At 37.9% G+C, this 11,494-nt stretch overlaps 1 protein-coding gene across 2 annotated transcripts in view; it reads right to left on the bottom strand.

Moving 5' to 3' along the window:
- Positions 1 to 11,494, bottom strand: part of HPSE2 (heparanase 2 (inactive)) — a 677,801-nt gene that overhangs the window by 468,622 nt on the left and 197,685 nt on the right. The gene's annotated exons all lie outside the window — the stretch shown is intronic.

The following is an 11,494-nucleotide window of genomic DNA, read 5'->3' on the forward strand; positions in this document are numbered from 1 at the left end:
TTACTGAGTATTTCCTCTGTTCCAGGCATAGTGCACTCAGCTTTAAGGGTAAGAATGGATTTAAAAGGTCAGTGAGACATAATACCATTCCTCAGGAAACCCATAATACACTCATTTTGCCTGGCCTGACACTATCACAATACCTGCCTTTGGGCTTAAGTAGAAAGTTTCCTCTTTCCTTCATCTATCCCTAAAATCTCTAGTTAGCTTCAAGTTTCTTCATCCCTGACCTTTTTAAGCTTGTACATCTATTCTTTTGTCTTCTCCACAGTACTGACTTTGGAAAGGAAAGGGCACCTGGAGAACCAAGGACCTTCCTGTGCACTATTAATTTTAATAACCAGGAGACCATTATTTTCCTTTTTATGGACATTACACATCTATTAATGGAGCCTAAGATTGCTTAGATTGTTTTGCTGTCACACCACAATGGTTGCTCAATCAACTGCAAATTCACTTAGGTGCAAATTCATCATTTTAGTTACAAGATGTATGACATGGAAGCCTTTGTAAATTGATTAGCTGAAATCAATATACTCTTTGTGTATGGAATTCTCTCATATATCAATCCACTAACTCCTCCCAAAAAGGAAACAAATTTATTTTGGCAGGCCTTCTTCTTAGTGGCTCTTACTAATCACTATTTCTTCTAAATGTTTACAAAGCACAAGCTTAATAATTCACTACGTTGTTTTCACAGATATGGGAACATATAAATCACTCTCTTTAAAAAATGACCTTTGGCTCACATTTGATCTTCCGATTGCTTTCCCTACTTATCACATTTGTAGATGACACAGAAAGATTCTCTCATTGCTTTCTTTCTTTCTTTATGCTTTCTTTAGTCTCCCTCTTTCTTTACCCTCTTTATCCTCTAAAACTATCAATCAAACAAGTTCCTTACTGTCTTTGGCAGACACTAGCTTCCAGCAGCCATCAAGATAGTTAAGTTCTCACAATTACTATAATTTGCTCTATTAAGCTCTGTAATCTGTATTAGGAAAGTATTATCCATATCCTCTCTCCAGTCAGACAATCTGTACACAGTCATCGGATAATCAAATAATTTTTATTTGAAAAGAACTTTAGGAATCCTCTAGAAACTGAGGCTAAGGAAAGTAAAGGGTTTGTTTAAGGTCACAGAACTGGGCAGATAAAAAGTCAAAGTTCTGGACACCAAAGGTATCTTATATTGCAACACAATATCTCTCTTTCTCACACACACACAATTTCAAGTGCACATAACTTCACTTCTCCTTTTATCCTCAGCCAAATGCTCTTCCCATATTCAAGTGTGCTTATTTCACAAAACCCATTCTTTGACACATTCACTCATGCAACAAGTATTTGTTGAACACTTACCAAACAGTATTACTATTGCCTATTTGTGAACAACTTTATGTTAGTACAACTTATCTTTAATCCAGTACACTCCTAAGAATCTACAATGTCAAAATCCGTGAGTCAAAAATAAATTATATTCAACTGTGAAATCCAACCAATAAATAGGAAGTACAGCATAAACTATGATCCATCAACATAATGGAATAGTATGTAGCCATTATGTCATCATTCTGATTGCTACCTTGAAAGATGTGGAATATTTATTACATAATATTAAAAGCAAGATAGAAAGCATAGGTAAATACAACTGTAAGTCTGTAGATGTTTGGGTGATGTGGAAGAGGCCTGGAAGAGAATATAAAAAAATCCATGAAGTAAATAGGATTGTGGGTAATTATTTTCCCTCCTCAAAGTTTCTCTTTAATCTCATATTGATTTTTTTAATGTCAAACCTTTTTTAGAGGAAACTTAATTATATCTAAAGGGAGAGAATTAGATAATACTAGTCTCTTGTTTTGCATTTATAGTCTACACTGTAATATTTCATTTTGCCCAATTCTCCAAACTGGCTGGCGATGAAGCTAGAGTAGAGACAAGAGTCTCTATTTTACAAATATACACATGAGACTATGCCTTTTACATTCATAGGGAAAAACAAGAACAAAAGCATAAACCAGGTACTTTAGAAGGATTTTTGTTTCTAACTCTCAGATCATCCTCCAAAACCTGGTATAACACTCCACACACACATTGTAACCAGGTAGTTTTCTTGAGGATTGCCAAATTTGGCCTCTGCCTTTTCCCACAACCAACATAAACCAAGATGGATCAATCAGTCTTTCCTTGGCATTTATTAAAATGGAACTTGGGAAAGAAATCCAGTTCCTTTCTGGTGGCAAAGGTGTCTCGAGATGTAAGAAATAGGACCTGGTGGTGAGCAAGCTTCCAGCCAAGTGAAAGAAGCTGGTCTAAGAAAATGAAGCTGACCAGAGACTAACAGAGTTTATACATGGAAAGAGACAGTTCTCCTAACATTGCAATCTCTGCCTCAACTGTGCTCCTTTCTGAAGTTAACTGAATTGATGAATTTCTACTTTCTTTGGCTGCCTAAATTTGTCTGAGTTGGGTTTATGTCACTTGAAATAAAAAAGTCATTTCTAATATAGCAGATGTTATTATTCCCAATTTATACATAGGAAACCGAAGTTTCAGAAAAATTAAATAGTATCACAAAATGAGTAACCACAAATCTTTTCCATAAAAACAAATTGTATCCCTGGAAAGAAAAAAGCAGCTAAATGAAAAAGGCATAAAAAAGGGAAAACACAAAACAGGCAGAAGCATAGCAAATGGGAAAAAATGTGTAAAAATACCAGTAAAAAAAAATATATATATACATTTAAATATATCTGTGCATATATATATATATATATATATATATATATACACATACATATACATACACACACACACACACACACACACACACACACACACACACACACACACATATATATAGTAACATCATTTATGTCTAGTTGAAACTAAGAAAAGATAAAGTGTTTCTATACTAAGTTAGGACGCAAAACTTTTGAGAACAGCTGATTCCATCCTAGAGCTTGCTTCCTTTATTCTTTTTTATGTACAGTGTATCCAGAAGCTTAAGGCTCTCGCTGCCTCAAGGTCTCTCATATGGGCCTTTCCATAGAAGATATAAAACATGGCAGCTTGCTTCTAAACAAGCAAGAAAGAAGGCAAATGAGAATGCCAAAAAGAAAGTCTTAGCAAGATTAAAGTCATGGTCTTTTGCAACCTAGCTCTGAAGTGACATACCATGTTTTCCCATATTCTATTCTTTACAAGTCACTTGGTCCTGCCCACACAGAGTGATTAGCCAAGGGCATGAATACTAGGAGATGGTAAGACATTTCAAAACTGGCCATTCTTGCTACCTCAAATGGTGATGTTTCTTATAATGGATAAAGTCTTAGGTTCATTGAAAAACAGTAGGAAGGGAGAGCCTGGGTGGCTCAGTCGGTTAAGCATCCGACTTCCACTCAGGTCATGATCTCGTGGTCCATGAGTTCGAGCCCCGTGTCAGGCTCTGTGTTGACAGCTCAGAGCCTGGAGCCTACTATTCTGTGCCTCCCTCTCTCTCTGCTACGTCCTTGATCATGCTCTGTCTCTGTCTCTCAAAAATAAATAAATGTTAAAAAATTAAAAAAAAAAAAAGAAATACAGTAGGAAGTACAGTAAATATTTGTTGAACAATTAAAATGAATGAAAAAGATAAAATGTTACTGTCCTTTTTCACAGAATCAATTATAATTTTCCTCCTACGTTATCAACATTTCTAAATGCTTCTGACCATCTCTGTGGTTGTACCAACTTCCCTAAAATTGACATTCTTGTTTTGTCAGTGCAACACTGATGTGCTCACTCAATAAACAAATCAACATTTCCATCTCAACTCATTCAAGAAGATGAGCAATTCAAAAGATACGTGGTGGGGGAGGTGAAGGAAAAAAATAGGGAGAAAGCCAAACCATAAGAGACTCTTAAAAACTAAGAATAAACTGAGGGTTGATGGGGGGTGGGAAGGAGGGGAGGGTGGGAGATGGGCATTGACGACGGCACCTGTTGGGATGAGCACTGGGTGTTGTATGGAAACAAATTTGACAGTAAATTTCATATTAAAAAAAGAGAAATTCAATAAAAAAAGAGATACATGATGAGCTAACAATATGCTAAAACCACATAGCAGCATGGCAATTTTTAGCACATTAAGAAGTGGCAAGACTTTTTCCCCTTTACTTGCTCTAACTATTGGCATCGCTGTTCACACACACACTGATTGCTGCAATAACTCTATCTGGACAACGGCATAACTACAGAAACACTGCAGCGCTGGCTCTAACAGAGCAGAGAAGCAGAGTTTTTATCCTACCCAGTACCACGAAGTTATGCTGATCATTCTTACAGAGCTGGTTTTTTTTTTTTTTTTCTGAGAAAATATACTGTCTTTGTAAAGAAATGACAAAGTCACCATATGTAATACGTGGAGCCTCTGGACAAGATGTTCTTCCAAGAAAGTCTCCTTCCTTTGCATGCAAGCAAAGGGTCTGCTTTGGAGAAGCACCAGGGAAGTGACAAAAAAAAATAATACATGAGGTATAATATTTGGCCATATTGTGCACAGGGCTAGAAGGAAAGATGCAAAAAAGCGTAGTGTAGCTGACTTCAAAAGGCTTAAGAAGACAGATAAACTGAGTGTGCAGCAAAACATGACAGTAGCTTTATTAAGAAAATAGGAATTTTGAAGATGTTTTAAAAGACTTGCTATCTATGAGGGTCTCTTAATTTCATAGGAATCCTGTATGCTGTTTTTCATCCTTATAAGCTCCCCGTGGGCAAGAACAGAGCATTATTCCTCTGTGTGTTTCCAAGTATAGTGTCCTATACCGGAGGTGATTAGTAAATAAATAATAACAAAGTTAACATTTATTGATGACTTAGATAACCAAATTCTCTCAGATAACCAAGTTTAATATAGTTTACCCAACTAAATCTCCACAACACTTTAAATAGCTATTATCATAACCCCATCTTACAGATGAGGCAATGAAGACTTGGAGAAATAAAGTGACTTGCCCAAGTTGATGTAGCTATAATCTGTGGAGCCAAGACTCAAGCCCAGAGAGCTGATTCCAAAGCCTTAACCACTCTTAATTCTATATTTAATGGTTGCTAACCTGAATCATTGTTCTTAATTATAGAGGGGGATGATGAGTGACCTCTTCTGGATTCTGTTTTACAGGATTTTGTTTCTCATGTGTCACGGACATAAAGAACAACTTACTGTCAGAGGTGGCCTGCCTTTCACAAATGAGGTACTAAGCAGATCACCTCTCGTTCCCATTCCCACCATATACCATATGTGTACAAAGAAGGTGATCAAGAAAGCAGAGGGCCACTGAGGAAAGATTCCTTGCTTAAAAGGCTCAGTGTGTGTGTGTGTGTGTGTGTGTGTGTGTGTGTGTGTGTGCGCGCGTGTGTTTGGCAAAATGTGACAAGACTGGGGATGGGGGGAGTGGGGAAGGAGAGAGAGACTGGCTGCAACAAACCTTACTTTAAATGGTAAATCCTGAGGCACCTGGGTGGCTCCGTTGGTTAAGCACCTGACTCTTGCTACCAGCTCAGGTCATGACCTCAGGGTTGTGAGAGTGAGCCCTGTGTCAGGCTCTACATGTTGAGCCTGCTTGGAATTTTCTCTTTCCCTCTCTCTCTGCTCCTCCCCTACTCGCATGCTCACTCACGTGCTCTCTCTCTCAAAATAAATAAATAAACATAAAAAAAGTAAAATAAATGATAAATCCTTCCTCCTCCAACTTAAAGTTATTAGTTATTCACAACTTTGAATTACTTTGATCAGTTTGTTTTAGAACTAAAAGAATTCCTGCTGCTCTGGCCAAAGAAAATGACTAGTAACTGAGGACAAAGGCTCTGATGATAAAGTAGTTGTATTTACCAACTCAGACTGCTATAACAAAATACCATAGAGTAGGTACCTTACACAACAAAAATTTATTTTCTCATAGTGCTGGAGGCTGGAATTCCAAGACGAGGAAGCCAGCATGGTCAGGTTCTGGTGAGAGCTCTCTTCCTGGCTTGCAGACAGCCTCCTTCTTGCTGTTCCTCACATGGCCTTTCCTCAGTGCTTGTGTGTAAACGAGCTCTCTTAGCTCTTCATTTTCATAAGGCTACCTATTCTATAGGATTAGGACCCCATCCTTATGATCTCATTTAACCTTAATTACCTCCTAAAAGCCCTATCACCAAATACAATCATACTGGTGGTTAGAACTTCACATACAAATTTGGCGGAGACAATTCTGTCCATAGCAGTAGTGGTAATAAGTTCTGAGAAAGAAGATTCACTAATAACACCCAACCCACACTTTCTCTTCTCCCTCTTCTGCCAGAGCTCCAAATAAGTCCAAGGGACTGTTATATAGTTGAAAAAAGATGCTCCCAAAAGGTATAGTTACATACTGGTCAAAAAGATGCCTGGTGGGCATTGGGGTTGCTTCTTATGCAAGAGAGCTAATCTTCCTTCTGGTAGCAGGATTGACCTGGTAGTTCTGAGATATCCAATAAAAGTCTTCATTTGTAAGATATCAGCAGGAATTAGAATTCATCTGATGCTCTCCTTGGGGGAGAGGGGCCATGGGATAGTTGTCTTTCTATGTGACTGGAACCTTGCTGACTTGGCCTCATAGCCACATGGATATGTCTAATCCAGTTCTGCCACCATGACTAGCAACGCTTTGGCCTTGTAAGTGCCGGCTTATACCTTACCATGCTTCTGTCCAACACAGCAGGGACCTGGGAAGACAGCCATTTCAGTGTTCACACTGCCTGAGCCTGGTCCCTTCTCCCCACCCCCAACCCAGGTCAATGCACTGTGATATTCTATATTAACCACTCAGCTCTGCTTAAGACTTCTGGGCCCACTTGGTTAGAGCAAAAGGACACCAGTCCACAGTGAGGTAGTGGAAAGGATAGACTATTTTGTAATTTAAGAAATTGGGGGAGATAGATAAGACTTATCTGCATGATACTTATTCACATGGTTTTTGCCAGGATTAAAAATGTAATATTAGCCAAGTGGTGACTATAACATCAAATGTATAATAAGCACTCACTAAGTAGTAGTCATTATTATTAAAAAGAATCATGAAGATAGAGGAAAAGAGCCCTAAGAGCTTGCAGAAGTGCAGGAAAATGCGAAGGCCTAAGAATCTCCACTGAGAGCCCTAGTGTCACCAAATATATCACTAAAACTCTTCTTGATTAAACATTCATTTTAGTAAGATACCAAAGCTTCTTCAAAAATGACAACACTAATAGCATTAGGTAGAACACAGTGAGCTTTAAGTTTTAAAAGTCACCAATTGGTTGAAATTACTTTCTGACATTTCTGAAGGTTCTTTATTTCCTATGCTTTTATTTTTCTACAAAAGAAAGGAAATCTTCAGATTGATTTCAGTGTAGATATTTTCCTATGGTCTTTATAACTTTGGTGTAGAAAGCCTACTGATGTCTCTGAAGAAATGTAATGAAAGAGACTGCTTCTTTCATTTTGAAATGTGAGATAAAGTACGGCATTGTTGGTGCCCACACAGAAGTGACAGACTATACTTCTACTAAATATACCATTTGCTAAGCATCTCTAAGTGTGAGCCTTGTGTGAATGCTGAGGAGACTGAGTTAAAGGAGTCCTAAGGGGATAACTGTGCTCTCCAACTCTGTCCTTGACATAATATCTTCTTGCATTCTCTCCACATTTCCTTCTACTCTCATAATCCTCCTCCAATATTTGCTCCAACAAAACCCTGAAACCTCTTACCCTTCACAATCTACCCTCACCCTTTCAAGTGTGGAGATTTCATTCTCATGTCTGTGAGCACAATATATTTTATCATTTCTTCTCACAGATTCCCTAAACACATTAATACCATTTGGTTCTGGATTGTTCCTCATTTTCCTCCCTTAAAACATTAGAAATATTTTGGAGTTAACAAATATTCCTTGGTTCTCCACTACTTGCAAAGTAGGCTAAGTATTTTTTCATAATAAGAGTGGTTGTCTTTGAATCACTTTTAGGGAAATCTCATGTGCTTTTCTGAATGGAGTCAAAAGAGATGACAAGCTGAACACCAGTTATCAATGTTCAGTCACTGGAATACTGGGAACACAGCTCTACAAAGCATCAACTTTGTCCCATTTAGCACATTAGTGAGAAATAAATGAAATTAAAATATTTTATTCTATTTAAAGCAGCAGTATAAGTTTGAAGTATTACATAAACCCAAGCATTTTCTACCTTCTTTCTTTCTTTTTTATTTTTTTAATGTTTTTATTTATTTTTGAGACAGAGAGAGACAGAGCATGAGCATGGGGGGTGCAGAGAGAAAGGGAGACACAGAATCTGAAGCAGGCTCCAGGCTCTGAGCTCAGCACAGAGCCCGACCCGGGGCTTGAACTCATGGACTGTGAGATAATGACCTGAGCTGAAGTCAGAGATTTAACCAACTGAGCTACCCAGGTGCCCCTTCTTTCTTTCTTTTTTAAAGTTTATTTATTTATTTTGAGAAAGAGAGAGGGAGGGAGGGGCATAGAGAGGAAGGGAGAAAGAAAATCCCAAGGAGGCTCTGCACTATTAGAGGGGCTCTGCCCCCATGAGATGTGGGCTCTGCCCCCATGAGATGTGGGGCTCAATCTCATGAACTGTGATATCATGATCTGAGCTGAAATCCAGAGTCCAACGCTTAACCAACTGAGCCATCCAGGTGCCCCTACCTATTTCTTTCTAATGTATGTATACTTTAGGTTATATTGTAGTAAACTAAAAATAATTCAAATTTGATTGTTTTAGGTACTTAGAGAGGATAATAGATGTCCCCCTCAAAACAAAATTAGAAATGATGGTTAAATTGAATATTAAAACTCAATGGATCAAAATATCAATGATATATAAAACTCTAAGACTAGAAAGACCTATTTAAATACATAACCATATCCAAAGAAAGAAGTTGTGATCAGAAGAAGATTGATTAGCTATAGGAGCAGAATCACAGAAGGAAATACTGATATAAGTAGGGGGAATTTTAGCCTACAGAACAATTTCAACAATTTCAATAATTTTCAATAATTTTTATTGAGTACCTACTAGACATCATTTTGGATCTGAAGACACCATAGTGAACAGGGAAGCTAAAGCCCATCTCCCAGACCTTACATTCTAGATGGAAGGGACAAACAATAAAGAAAGAAAGGAGAAATTCCAATTGTTAAAAAGTTCCATTAAGAAGACAAACCAGAGAATAATGTTATGATAAAGCATAGTGTGTGTAGGCAGGGGAGGGATATTTAAATTGGTTTGGTATAGGTTTGGATGAATATACAAAAGATAGTAGTGGCTTAAATGAGATGAAGTTTCTTTTTCTCCCACTTAAAAGAGGCCTGTAAGTACACAACCCTGGGTTATTTGAGAAATTCATCAGAGACTCAGGCTTTCCAGATCTCTGCTGTACCATCCTTAGTAAATGCCCTTTTTCCCCATGACCCAAAATGACTGCTAGAGCCCAGTCACTGTATTTGATATTCCAGGGAACAAGATGGAAAGGGGGAGAAAGAAGGACATATCTTTTTCCTTTTAGGTACCGTTTTCAAAGCACCACATAGCACTTTGTCTTACATTTCATTGGCCAGAACTTAAAGGACAGCATCGAGCTGTTAGAGAGGCTGGGTAATAGAGCCCTTTGGCTGTGTGGCAATGTGCCTAACAAGGGGAGAAAGGGAGAGAAGATATTGGAAAGCAAAGATCTTTCTTACTGAAGGTGGTCTGGAAAGGCCTCTCTGAGGAGCTAACATGGCCTGAAGCCTCAATGATGAGAAGGAGACAGCCATGAAAAGATGTGGAGGTAGAACATTTCAATCAGAGAAAAGGACAAGAGCAAAATCCCCAAAGTGAGAATGAACTCTGCATATCTCTGGAATCAAAGAAAGCTAGGGCACTGAAAAAACTGAGGGAAAGGATGCTACAACATGAAGTCAGGAGATTAGCATGTTAGACCTTATGATGGTCACAGTGATGAATTCAAATTGAGGTATTTTCAGTCCCCTTAAAAGGGTCATCCTCATTGTGATAAGGATGAATATGAGACCATCAAACATGTGATTAGCCCAAGACATGTGATTTATCTACGCTCCATTGTGGTGCCTACAGGCCTGCTGAGCAGTGTTCTCATTTTACATACTCCATCAGTAAAGTGGCTTCTGGTTCTTGAGTCCCACTCTCCTCCCCCGACTTCCTTGGCAACTTTTCTCAGTTGTTGCATTGGAAGGCTTGGGCTTTAAGAAGACTGTGGAAGCATGTCATGAACAGAAATACAATTCAAGGTAGTTAAATCCTGAATTCCCTCAAAATAAACAATCGGCCAAGTAAGATAAGATTTCACTCTCAGCATCCAAGAAAAATACTCAGAAAAGACTCTCTTAACCTTTGTTTGCAATAAAATAAACAGCTCAACAGTTTCCCTTCTGTTTCTCCCACATTTCATATTGGGGTTTGTGGGAAGTGTTCACATCTGCAGAGAGAAGAAAGGGAGCAGCTGGAGAGGCTGTCTCATCTTCCAGCATTTGTTCTCTATAAGCTTTGACAATTGGAGTCACAGAACTTTAAGAAAGTTTAGCTGTTTAAAGATGGATCTAGATTCCCAAAAGATCAGTAGAGTTGTTAACAAAATAATGCCCTATAAGGCGAGTACCTTAGAGGTCTTTCATTGTCTCCACAAATGTCACTCACTCACACACTCAAATACACATACACACTCACACACATACACACATACTTGTATACATTTAAATACATATACAATAACTAAACCAGGCCAATTAATTTGCATATGACATATTTTTAATGCATTTGTAGAACCTAGCTGGGCATTCTAGAGAAGAAGTTAAAGTCAAGGATTAGTCAAACAAACAAATAGAATTTAAAAAAAACATACAAGGAAAATGAGGTCACACAGAGAACCATGAAACAAAAAAGAAGGTGATGCAATAGGAACAGTCAAACTTCAATTAAATGAATGAAAATTACATGATTATTATTCATACGCTCTACTATTGAACATTTACTATAGTCTAGGCAATGTGCTAAACACTTAAATTACCTTATCTCATTTAAAATAATAATGTCAAGAGACAGGTACTGTTATTACACATATTTATAGTTAAGGAAACTGAGTGCAGAGACATTAAATATTTTGCCAAGTCTGAGAACTAGTAAGTGATGTGGCTGGACTCAAACCAGATCTGTCTGAGTCTTAGGCTTCTCATGCTTATGTGATACTCATATGCCATAGGGGTTAGGAAGAAGGGAGGAAAATGTAAAATTTAGCTACATTAATATTAAAATTTTATAATATTTCTACTGGATTATATTCCTATCACAGCTCACCTGAAGTATCATGTCAAATTTAGGACCAAAACTTAAAGACACAGACTTGAAGAGTTAGGAGGTACTGGCTCCCACTACTTCTAGCTATGTGACCTATGAGAACCTCAAGTTCTCCATGGCAAA

The sequence above is a fragment of the Panthera pardus genome, unplaced genomic scaffold, assembly GCF_024362965.1.
Source record: "Panthera pardus isolate Hobbes unplaced genomic scaffold, ASM2436296v1 HiC_scaffold_22, whole genome shotgun sequence".
Lineage (NCBI taxonomy): Eukaryota > Metazoa > Chordata > Mammalia > Carnivora > Felidae > Panthera > Panthera pardus.